Genomic DNA, 11,462 nt, shown 5'->3' on the forward strand with positions numbered 1-11,462 from the left:
ATACGTTCCCAGGGCTCCAGCAGACATTAGCTGTCCTCTGGCAACTGTCCTGAAGCCTGGAGTAGTTCTCCTGCAGGGACAGGCAGCCAGCCTGGGGCAGAAGCAAGGAGACATGAACCCAGGGTGTTCTGAGCCTCCCGCTGGCCAAACTGACCAGACCTGCCTCTCCTGCCCCTTCTCTGGAGGCAGGAAGAATTCGAGCCGTGTTTGGAAGAATAGTGAGCCCGGCTTTTAGGAGGGGAGAAAGGTGGGGAAGGCATCAGCCAGATCTGGGTCCAAATCCTCATCTCACTGCTCGCAAGCTGTGTGCCAGGGGCACGTTACTGAGACTCAGTTATCTCATCTGTAAAATGGGGATAGCCGTCTCCCCCTCACAGAGCATTTGTGGGGACTGAATGACCTAATGGGGTAAAGCACGATGCCTGAAGTAAGCAGTCAGCACAGAGCCCGACCCGGGGCTCAAGATCATGACCTGAGCCGAAGTGGGACGCTCAACCGACTGAGCCACCCAGGTGCCTCTCTGAGTGCCTTCTTCTGAGCCTCCGTTACCCCATCTGTAAAATGGGCGAGTGGAAACCCATCTCCGAGACGTGTGAGGAAGCAATGAGCTAATGCGTGCACCTCTCTGGCACCTCGTTCAAAGCTCGGCAAGCAGTAGGGTACCCCTCGAGCGTGTCCATAGCTGGCTCTGCAAGTGATGGTCCGTAATTATGTGAGCACAGGAACGAGGCTGCTGTTATCTTTATTTAAGCGGAATTAATTACTCCTTAGACGAGGGATGTAATTTACGGTGAGAGACAAGGAAGAGAAGCAAAAGGAGGAAGAATAATGAGGAAACAGCACGTGCTAGGGAGGAAGAGCCACGCGAAATGCCGCTGTCTGGAGATCTTTATGCAGACGGCTACCCTCTGCCAGCCGATGCCAGGGGCGCTGGCCCAGGTGTCGGGGAGCTGGGTCCCAGCCTGCGGCAACTCCTCCAGAAACTCACATCCCTTGGGTTCTGGCTGACATGCTTTCCTCAACTGTGTGACCTTGCGTGGGTCACAGCTTCTCTGAGCCTTGTCTCTTTCAACAGGATGGATGTGGGGACTAGAATGTGGAATGTGGAAACACTTGTAAAATTCCCTAGAATCCTAATATGGCCCCAGATGGCCTAAATATTCTATGGTTTGGGTCCTGCCATCTTCCAATGCACACTAAACAAACGTTTTTAACATACATTTTCTACATCTGTTTCGTGCCCTGGAGGATGGGTGTGGTGGGGACAGGGTGGGGAGGGCCGCAGCACAGAATTGGGCTTGGGCTGGGCTCCCTGCTGGAGGAGGTGGTTGGGGTGGGGGCTGTTAAACGGGGCAGGGGCTCAAGTGGGAGAAAGGAAGCAGGCTAGCCGCTTAGGGGTCAGACAGACCTGAATCTGAATCCTGGCCTCCTTCTGGGAGATTTGGGACAGATCACCTCTGAGCGTTCCGGCCTCCATTCATGGTCATGAGAACGTTACTGTGCAGACAGAAAGAGAAACGTGTAAAACACTTAGCACGGTTCCTGGCGCCTTTTCAGCCTCCCTGAGTTTTGCTTTGTTACCAAAGGAGGAAAAACTAATCAGAAACTCAGGAACCCCCGAGTCCAGCCTGGGTTAATTCGGAAATGAATACTTAACCCTCCAAGGGCGAGTCTGACTTTCAAATGTACTGGTCTTCCTTCATCGAATACTACTTGATTGGCTTGGAAAGGCAGAGTGTGGACTCTCACGGTTGGAAGGGATGTTAGCAGGGCCTGCAGCCTTGGCCTCAGGGATCCTGGGCTCTGCAGAGTTGCATCAGTGCCAAGAAGGCCCAGTCGGCAGGGATCCAGGCTGTGCTGTTGAAGGAGGTTTACAAACCCCAGGGCTCCGTGCGAGAGTCCATTACGGGGCTCCCCCGGTGAGGCCGAGGCCCTTCTCCGAAGAATCCTGCAGGAGTAGACTTCATTCAGTACCTTGCTTTACCGGAGCAAGAGTCTAGTGTCCCGTCACGGGCAGCCGTGTCCAATTTTATTTTATTTTTTTCAAGTTTCAGATATTTACGTATTTAAAAGTTGATTTATTTATTTTCAGACAGCGAGAGAGAGTGCGTGCCCACAATCGGGGGAGGGGCAGGGACAGAGGGAAAGAGAGAATCCCAAGCGGGCTGGGTGCCGTCAGCGCAGAGCCCGACTCGGGGCTCGGTCCCAGGAACCGGGAGATCATGACCACAGCCGAAATCGAGCCAGATGCTTAACCGCCTGAGCCACCCAGGCGGCCCAAGTTTCAGCTCTGTATTAATCCGTGTACAACCCAACACATACGAGCACCGTGTTGTGCCTTTGGAAGGGACGGGTTTCCTTGTATATGTGGAAAACCGTGTGGATGGTTTCTGGAAGAGCTTCCTTCTAAGCAGCTTTACAGTGAAACACGTTATTTAGAAATCTGGACCTTCCTTCTTCAGTTTGCTGTAATCTACATGCCCTGAATAAAACTTGTCTTGATCATTGGAACCCAATCTGTTCAGAGCTCTGGGTTATTTTTCTGATCCTAACTGACGTCTGGAGGCCAGGCACAAGACATACGGTACTGCCCCGGTACCTCCACCCCCAATAAATGTGAGGAGGGAGGTCAAATTCGGATGCTTCTTGGCCTGATTGAGGATCTGGCGTAACGTGGTCGTGGCAGGGGCCTCAGGTCCAGAAGGAGAAAAGATCAAATCTGCAAGGCCAGGCACTAACTGGTCTCTACACCCTGTGTCCAATTTTAGATAGATTTCTCGAATTCTCCATTCCTAAGGAGCAGGCTCCAGCATAATCTACCAGGATCTCCAGGATTCTGCCTGATAGGCCCTCCTGGGGATGAGCTGGAGGGGCTGAAGGCTCATGCTGAACAGCAGAAGAAGGAGAGATTCCAGAATCCTTGAGAAGTCAATCCTTTTGGCTGGACTGTCTGGGTGCCAGAGGCCAATGGAACAAAGAACACTGTCCTGAAACCTTACGCTGTAATTAATATCACTGAGGCTCGGAAGGACATCCCATCGTTCTAATAAAAAATGAAAGCCAAAGAGGCTCAGTGCCCAGACTGGCCGGCAGACACTTGCCAGACCAGGCGCCTCCAGCAGAGGGCGCGCTCAGGGATGGGAGGTGCCCCCAAGCCCTGTCCCTTCGGATCCGGCTCAGCCAGAGCAGGGCAGATCCCAGGAGACCCGCTGCCCAGGGATATGAGTCATTCAAAGGAGAGGCCTGGGAGTGTTGGGGGTGGGGGAGATAGAGAACGGGGCACCTGCTTCGGGGGTTGACCCCAACTTTGCACATCTGTTTGTTCCTCATTTGTCCCTCATTTCGCACTGACTGGGTTTCCACTTAGTGCAGGGCACGGTCGGGTCTTTTCCGCACACAGCTTCCAGGTTCGGCTGCTAAAGACGCCACTCGAATCACACGCTTCCGCTCCGGGACCTGTAATGACTCCCCATGTCCATGAGTATCATGTGATGTCTCTGCCTCGTGTCAAGGCCTTTGATGGCCTGCCTTCTCCCTTCCAATGTATGTGCACCGTTTCCCTCAGGCCGACTGGGGCCCTCACTCATTCTTCCCAAACTGCCACCTGCCTTCTCGTCCGTAAAATGGCACCGGCAGGCACCACCCCCCCCCCCCCCCCCCGCCCCCGCCGCCCGCCACAGAGTCGCTGTTGTATGGGTTACATTAGAGAACACGAGTGAACCACATGCCTGGCACACAAGGGAATTTATAATAAACGACCGTGCTGATGATAATGATACTGCTGCTAAACTAATTCTTTCCATTTTTAACATCCTCCCCCTCCTCTCTGCCCAACCCAAACGTCTCTGCCCTTTGCAGCCCCGCCTACGGCCACCCTTCTTTCCAGAAGCCACGCAGAGTCCCTTTGGGCCAGTAGTTTGCAAATCTGGGGCATTGGGACTCACCTGAGAAAGTCTTTTTTCCTTTGGCATGGCTTAAATTTTTTTCTTTCGGTGGCAGAAACGCATAATATGAAATTTACCACTTCCACCGTCTCTAAGGGCGCAGTGCAATAGTCTTAAGAATATTTACGTTACTGTGCAACAGATATCTTTTGAGCTTTTTTACTTGCAACAGTGGCACCGCATACATTAAACAAACACTCCCCACTTGCCGCTTGCCCCAGCCCCTGGCACTCACCCTTTAACTTCTGTCTCTGTGAATTCGTCTACGTTAGATCCCTCGCATAAGAGGAGTCGTACAATATTTGTCTTTCTGTGACTGGCTTACATCCCTTAGCCTGATGTCCTCAAGGTTCGTCCATGGTGAGCGTGTCACAGGGTGGCCTTTCTCTTTAAGGCTGAACAACGTTCTACCATACAGCGTATATACATACACGCACACACATATTTGTAAACCGCATTTGGTCGATTCCTTCATCCACTGATGGACATTTGGGTTGCTTCCATCCTTTGGCTCTTGTGGCTAATGCTGTCGTTGACAGGAGTGTACGAATATCCGTTTGAGTCCTTGCTTTCAATTCTTTTGAGTCTTTACCCTGAAGTGGGACTGTTGGATCTAAATGGTGCTTCTCTTTCATTCTTTGAGGAGCTGCCCTTCTGTCCTCCTTGGCTGTTGTGCCATTTTGCAATCCCACCAACAGTGCACAGGGTTCCGATTTCTCCACGTCCTCGTCAATACTTGTGATTTTCTGTGCTTTATTTATTTATTTTTTTTTTTTTAATTTTTTTTTTCAATGTTTTTTATTTATTTTTGGGACAGAGAGAGACAGAGCATGAACGGGGGAGGGGCAGAGAGAGAGAGGGAGACACAGAATCGGAAACAGGCTCCAGGCTCCGAGCCATCAGCCCAGAGCCCGACGCGGGGCTCGAACTCACGGACCGTGAGATCGTGACCTGGCTGAAGTCGGAGGCTTAACCGACTGCGCCACCCAGGCGCCCCATGTGCTTTAAATGGGTGTGTGGTGACAATCTCATCTGTCTGCTTTTGCTTTTGTTTTTGTAGTTTTGGTGCCGTGTCCCAAAAAGTCATCGCAAAATTGAGCGTCGCGAAGCTTTTGCCTGATGTTTTCTTCAAGGGGATTTGTAGTTTGGGGTCTTACGTTTAGGTCTTTCGTCCATTTTGAATTAATTTTTGAATTTTTTTAATGTTTATTTACTTTTGAGAGAGAGAGAGAGAGAGAGAGAAACAGAGTGTGAGTGGGGGAGGGGCAGAGAGAGAGGGAGGCACAGAATCGGAAACAGGCTCCAGGCTCTGAGCTGCCAGCACAGAGCGGGGGGCGAGGCTCCAACTCACAGACCGTGAGATCATGACCTGAGCCAAAGTCGGCTGCTCAACCAACTGAGCCACCCAGGTGCGCCTGAATTAATTTTTATATGTGGCATGAAGTAAGGATCCACCTTTATTTTTTGACATGGACATCCAGTTTTCCTAGCACCATTCGTCGAAGACGTGGTCCTTTTCCCACTGAGTGGTCCTGGCATGCTTCTCAAAGATCATTTGATCATACATGGCTATCCAGTGTTGCTAGAGATCCCAAGTGAATTTTAGGATGGATTTTTTTTTTTTTTTTTAATTTCTGCACACACACAAAAAGTCATTGGGATTTTGAGAGGGATCATGCTGATCTGTAGATCAGTTTGGGTAATAATGACATGTTAACAATATGCAGTTTTCTTTTTCTTTTAAAAAAAAGTTTTTGTGTTTATTTATTCATCTTCAGAGAGAGAGAGAAAGCACAAGCAGGGGAGGGGCACAGAGAAGGAGGGAAAGAATCCCAAGCAGGCTCCACACCAGCAGAGCAGAGCCTGACATGGGGCTTGAACTCACAAACTGCAAGATCATGACCTGAGCCGAAATCAAGAGTCGGAAGTTTAACCAACTGAGCCACCCACGTGCCCCAACAATCTGCAGTTTTCTGATTCATGATCACAGGACATCTCCATTTACTTGTGTGATCTTTGTATGTTGGACCATCTTTGCATTCTGGGAATAAATTCCACTTGGTCATGGTGTATAATCTTTTTTAATGTGCAGTTGAATTTGGTCTGCCAATGTTTTGTTGAGGATTTTGGCATCAATATTTATCAAGGATATTGGTCATGGTTTTCTTTTCTTGTAGTGTCTTTGTTTTTTGTTTTTTTTCTTTTAAATGTTTATTTGTTTATTTTGAGAGAGAGAGAGGGCTCATGGGAGATTGGGGAGGGCCAGAGAGAAAGAATTCCAAGGAGGCTCCGTGCTGTCAGCACACAGCCCAACATGGGGCCCCATCCCACTAACCGTGAGATCGTGACCTGAGCCGAAATCAAGAGTCAGTCGCCTAACTGACTGAGCCACCCAGGCACCCCACGTCTTTGTCTGGCTTTGGTATATGCTTAACTCTGGCCTCATAAAACAAGTTGAGGAGTGTTCCCTCCTCTTCAACTGTGTTGGAGAAATTTGAAGAGGATTTGTGTAAATAGTTCTCTAAATATTTGGTAGAGTTCTCCATGAAGTCATTTAGTCCTGGACTTTTCATTATTGGAAGGTTTTTGATTACTAGTTCAAGCTCCTTGCTGCTTATAGGTCTGTTAAGATTTTCTTTTATTTTATTGAAGTGTAACTGATATAGAACATTATATTAGTTTCAGGTGTACAACGTAATGATTCAGAATTTGCATAATTGCAAAATGATCACAATAAATCTAGTTAACATCCATTGGCATACATGGTTATACACTTTTCTCTTGCAAAGATGATTTTTTTAATGTTTATTTATTTTGAGAGAGAGGGAGAGCACGCATATTAGCGGGGAGTGGCAGAGAGAGAAGAGAGAGAGAATCCCAACCAGGCTCCATGACTCGGGGCTCAATCTCAGGAACCATGAGACCATGACCCGAGCCAAAATCAAGAGTTGGATGCTTGACCAACTGAGCCACCTAGGCACCCCAAGATCTACTCTTTTAGCAACTTTCAAATATGCAATACACTATACTCATCATGCTGTACATTGCATTCCTCAGATCAGATTTTCTTTTTTATTATTTATTTATTTATTTATTATTTTTTTAAGATTTTATTTTTAAGTAATCTGTATGTCCAATGTGGGGCTCGAACTCACAATCCCGAGATCAAGAGTAGCATGCTCTACCAACTGAGCCAACCAGGTGTCCCTCAGATCTTTTTTAGCAGTTTTTATTTATTTATTTTGAGAGAGAGAGAGAGAGAGAACGAGAGACAGTGTGTGCATGAGTGGGGGAGGGGCAGAGAGAGAGGGAGAGAGAGGGAATTCCAAGCATGCTCTGCATTGTCAGCACAGAGCCTACAGGGCTCGAACTCATAAACTGTGAAATCATGACCTGAGCAGAAACCAAGAGCTCAACCAACTAAGTGACCCAGGCCCCCCAGATTTTGTTTTTTATGATGATCCAGTCTTTTTATTTTATTATGTGTTTTTCAAGAATTTCAGTTTAATTAACATACAGTGTTATATTAGCTTCAAGTGTACAACATAATGATTCAACAATTCTGTACATCAACCTAGTGTTCATCACAATGAGTGTATTCTTAATCCCCTTCATCTATTTCGTCCCATCCCCCCTCCCAACCTCCACTCTGGTAACCACCAGTTTGTTCTCTGTATTTAACAGCCTGGTTTTTTGTTGGTCTTTTTCTTTGTTCTTTGTTTCTTAAATTCCATATATGACTAAAACATATGGTATTTGTCTTTCTCTGATTGACTTATTTCACTTACTGTTGTACCCCCTAGATCCATCCATGTTTTTGTAAGTGGCAAGATTTCATGCATTTTTATGGCTGAATAATATTCCAGTGTGTGTGTGTGTGTGTGTGTGTGTGTGTGTGTGTGTGTATCACCTCTTTATCCATTCATCTGTTGATTGGCACTTGGGCTGCTTCCATAATTTGGCTGTTGTGAATAATGCTGCAGCAAACATAGGGCTGCATATCTCCTTTTGAATTAGCATTTTCATATTCTTTGGGAAATACCCAATAGTGGAATTACTGGATTATGTGGTAATTTTATTTTTAATTTTTTGTGGCACTTCCATACTGTTTTCCACAGTGCCTGCACCAGTTTGCATTCCTACCAACAGCACATGAGGGTTTCTTTTTCCCCGTACCCTCACAAACACTTGCTGTTTCTCGTATTTTTTATTTTAGCCATTCTGATAAGGGTGAGGTGATAGCTCACTGTGGTTTTGATTTGCATTTTCCTGATGATTAATCATGTTGAGCATCTTTTCATGTGTCTGTTATCCATCCATAGGTCTTCTTTGCAGAAATGTCTATTCATATCTTCTGCTCATTTTAAATTGGATTATTATTATTATTACTATTGGTGTTGAGTTGTAGGAGTTCTTCATATATTTTTATACTAACCCCTTATCAGATATGTCATTTGCAAATATCTTCTCCCATTCAGTAGATTGTCTTTTAGTTTTGTTGATTGTTTCCTTCACTGTGCAGAAACTTTACTTGGATGTAATCATACTAGTTTTTATTTCTCTGCCTCTGCTCTAATCTTTATTATTTCCTTCCATTTGCTGGTATTACATTTTGTTTGTTCTTCTCTTTATAGCTTGCTTAGGTGTATGTTTAGGTTGTTTGAGATTTTTCTTGTTTCTTGATGTAGGCCTGTGTTGCTGTAAACTTGCCTCTTAGAACCCTTTCTGCTGCATCCCCCAAATTTTGGACGATTGTATTTTCATTTTCATTTGTTTCTACATAAATCTGATTTCTCTTTGATACCTTGTTTAGTAGCATGTTATTTAACCTCCATGTAGTTGTGGTCTTTCCAGATTTTTTTTTTCTTTTTTTGTGATTGGTTTCTAGTTTTCTGGCATTGTGGGTCAGAAAAGATACATGGTATGACTTCAGTCATTTTGAATTTGTTGAGACTGGTTTCGTGGCCTAATATGACATGTATTCTGGAGAATGTTCCATGTGCATTTGAAAAGGATGTGGGTTCTTCTGTTGTAGGGTGGAATTTTCTGAATATATCTGTTAAGTCCATCTGGTCTAGTGTGTCATTCAAAGCCACTGTTTCCTTGTTGATTTTCTGTTTAGATGATCTGTCCATTGATGTGAGATGTTAAAGTCCCCTACCCATATTGTATTACTATTGATTAGTTCCTCTGTGTTTGTTATTAACTGCTTTACGTGTTTGGGTACTTCCATGTTGAGTGCATAAATATTTACAATTGTTATATCCTCTTATTGACTTGTCCCCTTTACTATTATATAGTGTCCTTCTTTGTCTCTTGTTACGGTCTTTGTTTTAAAGTCTATTTTGTTCTATATAAGTATTGCTCACCCACCTTTCTTTTGACATCCATTTTGCATGATAAATGTTTCTCCATCACTTCACCTTCAATCTGCAGGTGTCTTTCAGTCTAAATTGAGCCTCTTGTAGGCAGCACACAGATGTGTCTTTTTTTGTGTGCACTCTCTCACCCCGTGTCTTTTTACTGGAGCATTTAGTCCATTTACATTTAAAGTAATTATTGATAGATCTGTATTTATTGATTTTATTACTTGTTTTTTGGTTGTTTTTGTGGATTTTCTCTGATCCTTTCTTCTCTTTCTGTCTTTCATGGTTTGTTGGCTTTCTTCAGTGATAAACTTGGATGCCTTTCTCTTTATTCTTTGCATATCTGTTACTGGTTTTTGATTTGTGGTTACATTAGGTTTGTAGATAACCTCTTCTACATGTAATGGTCTATATTAAGTTGATGATCACTTAGTTTGAGCCCATTCTTTATTCCTCCCCTCCCCTCCCCTCCTATGTTTTAGGTATGTGGTATCCTTCACATCCTTTTATTTTGTGAGTTTCTTAACTTATTTTACAGATACACTTATTTTTACTGCTTTTGTGCGTCCAACATGTGTACTCTCATTTATGGTTTTTCTTTCCATTCAGAGAGCCCCCTTTGATATTTCCTGTAGGGCTGGTTTAGTGGTCATGAACTTCTTTAGTTTTCGTTTCTGTGAAAAACTCCTTATCTCTCCTTCTACTCTGAATGATAGACTTGCTGGTTAGAATTTTCTTGGCTGTAGATTTTTCCCTTTCAGCACTTTGAATATACCATGCCACTCCTTCTGGCCTGCAAAGTTTCTGCTGAAAAATCTGCTGATGGCTTTATGGGGTTTTCCTTGGATGTAACTATTTTCTTTTCTCTTGCTTCTAAATTTTTTTCTTCAGCACTACTTTTTGTCATTTTAATTGCTATGTGTCTTAGTGTGGACCTCCTTGGGTTGATTTTCTTGGGGGTTCTCTATGCCTCCTGGAACTGGGTATCTGTTTCTTTCTTCAGATTAAGGAAATTTTCAGTTATTGTTCCTTCAAATAAATTTTCTGCCCCCTTTTCTTTCTCTTCGTCTTGGATCCCTATAATGCAAATGTTATTACACAGTTATCACTGAATTCCCTAAGCCTATCCTTGTTTCGCATAATTCTTTTTCCTCTCACTTGCTCAGCTTGATTACTTTCCATTACTCTGTCTTCCAGGTCATTAATTTGTCCCTCTACTTTCTGTAGCCTGCTACTTATACCATCAAGGGCATTTTTAATTTCAATTATTGTGTTCTTCATCTCTGATTGGTTCTTTTTTTTTTTTTTTAAATCTCTTTGTTAAGGTTCTCACTGATGTCCTTCACTCTCTTCTCAAATCCAGGGAGTATTTTTATGATCATTACTTTAAATTCTCTTTCAGGCATATTACTTATCTGTTTTGCTTAGACCTCTTGCTGTGGTTTTTGTCCTCTTCTTTCATTTGGGACAGATACCTGTGTTTTCTCATTTTACCTAACTCTCTGTGCCTGTTTCTGTTCTTAGGAAAGTCAGCTACATCTCTTGCTATCATAGTAGTGGTAGTAGTGGGCGGGGCATCCATTTTTAACAAGTCCTCTTCCACAGGGGACACACAGCTACCACAGTGACCAAGGTGGCCATGGCTGCACCTCGAAGCGGATGTGGGTAGGTGGGGCAGTTTTAACAAGGTGCAGGTGTCCTCCTAAGGAGGTTGGGAGATGCAGTGTTGGCAAGGTTTGCACCTGCATTTTGGGGGAGGGGACCTGCAGACCTCAGACTGAGGCAGGTGTGGCCGAAGGAGGCAGGACACAATGTAAGCAAGTTACTTAGTGAATGCCAGGGTACCGTACTGGTTCCTGCAAGTGGTTGTGTGTTTATGCTGGGAGGCAGGGGACGGAAATGGCACCTGCCAACTCCTTTATTCCTGGAGAAGTCCCTCAGGGAACTCTGAGATCAGTGACTAACTCTCCCTCCTCTGTGCTCCAGGTGGTTTTTCAGACTGCTGTCTCTTTGCTGTATCTCTGCAAGCTGTTTGTTGTGCTTTCTCTTTAAGGGTGGGGACTCAGCTTCCTGTTGCCCTCAGGGCTCCCCCAGAGCTGAGCCCACCGCTTTTTAAAGTTCCAGGCTTTGTGTCCAGCTGGTTGTAAGAACT

At 44.9% G+C, this 11,462-nt stretch overlaps 1 pseudogene; it reads right to left on the reverse strand.

Annotated features, from left to right (window-relative positions):
- Window positions 1–2,104: 2,104 nt before the first annotated feature.
- On the reverse strand, window positions 2,105–3,971 carry LOC132668510 (cytochrome c oxidase subunit FA4 pseudogene; annotated as a pseudogene).
- Between the last annotated feature and the right edge of the window lie 7,491 nt (window positions 3,972–11,462).

This window comes from Panthera onca, chromosome B3, assembly GCF_046562875.1.
Source record: "Panthera onca isolate mPanOnc1 chromosome B3, mPanOnc1 haplotype 2, whole genome shotgun sequence".
Lineage (NCBI taxonomy): Eukaryota > Metazoa > Chordata > Mammalia > Carnivora > Felidae > Panthera > Panthera onca.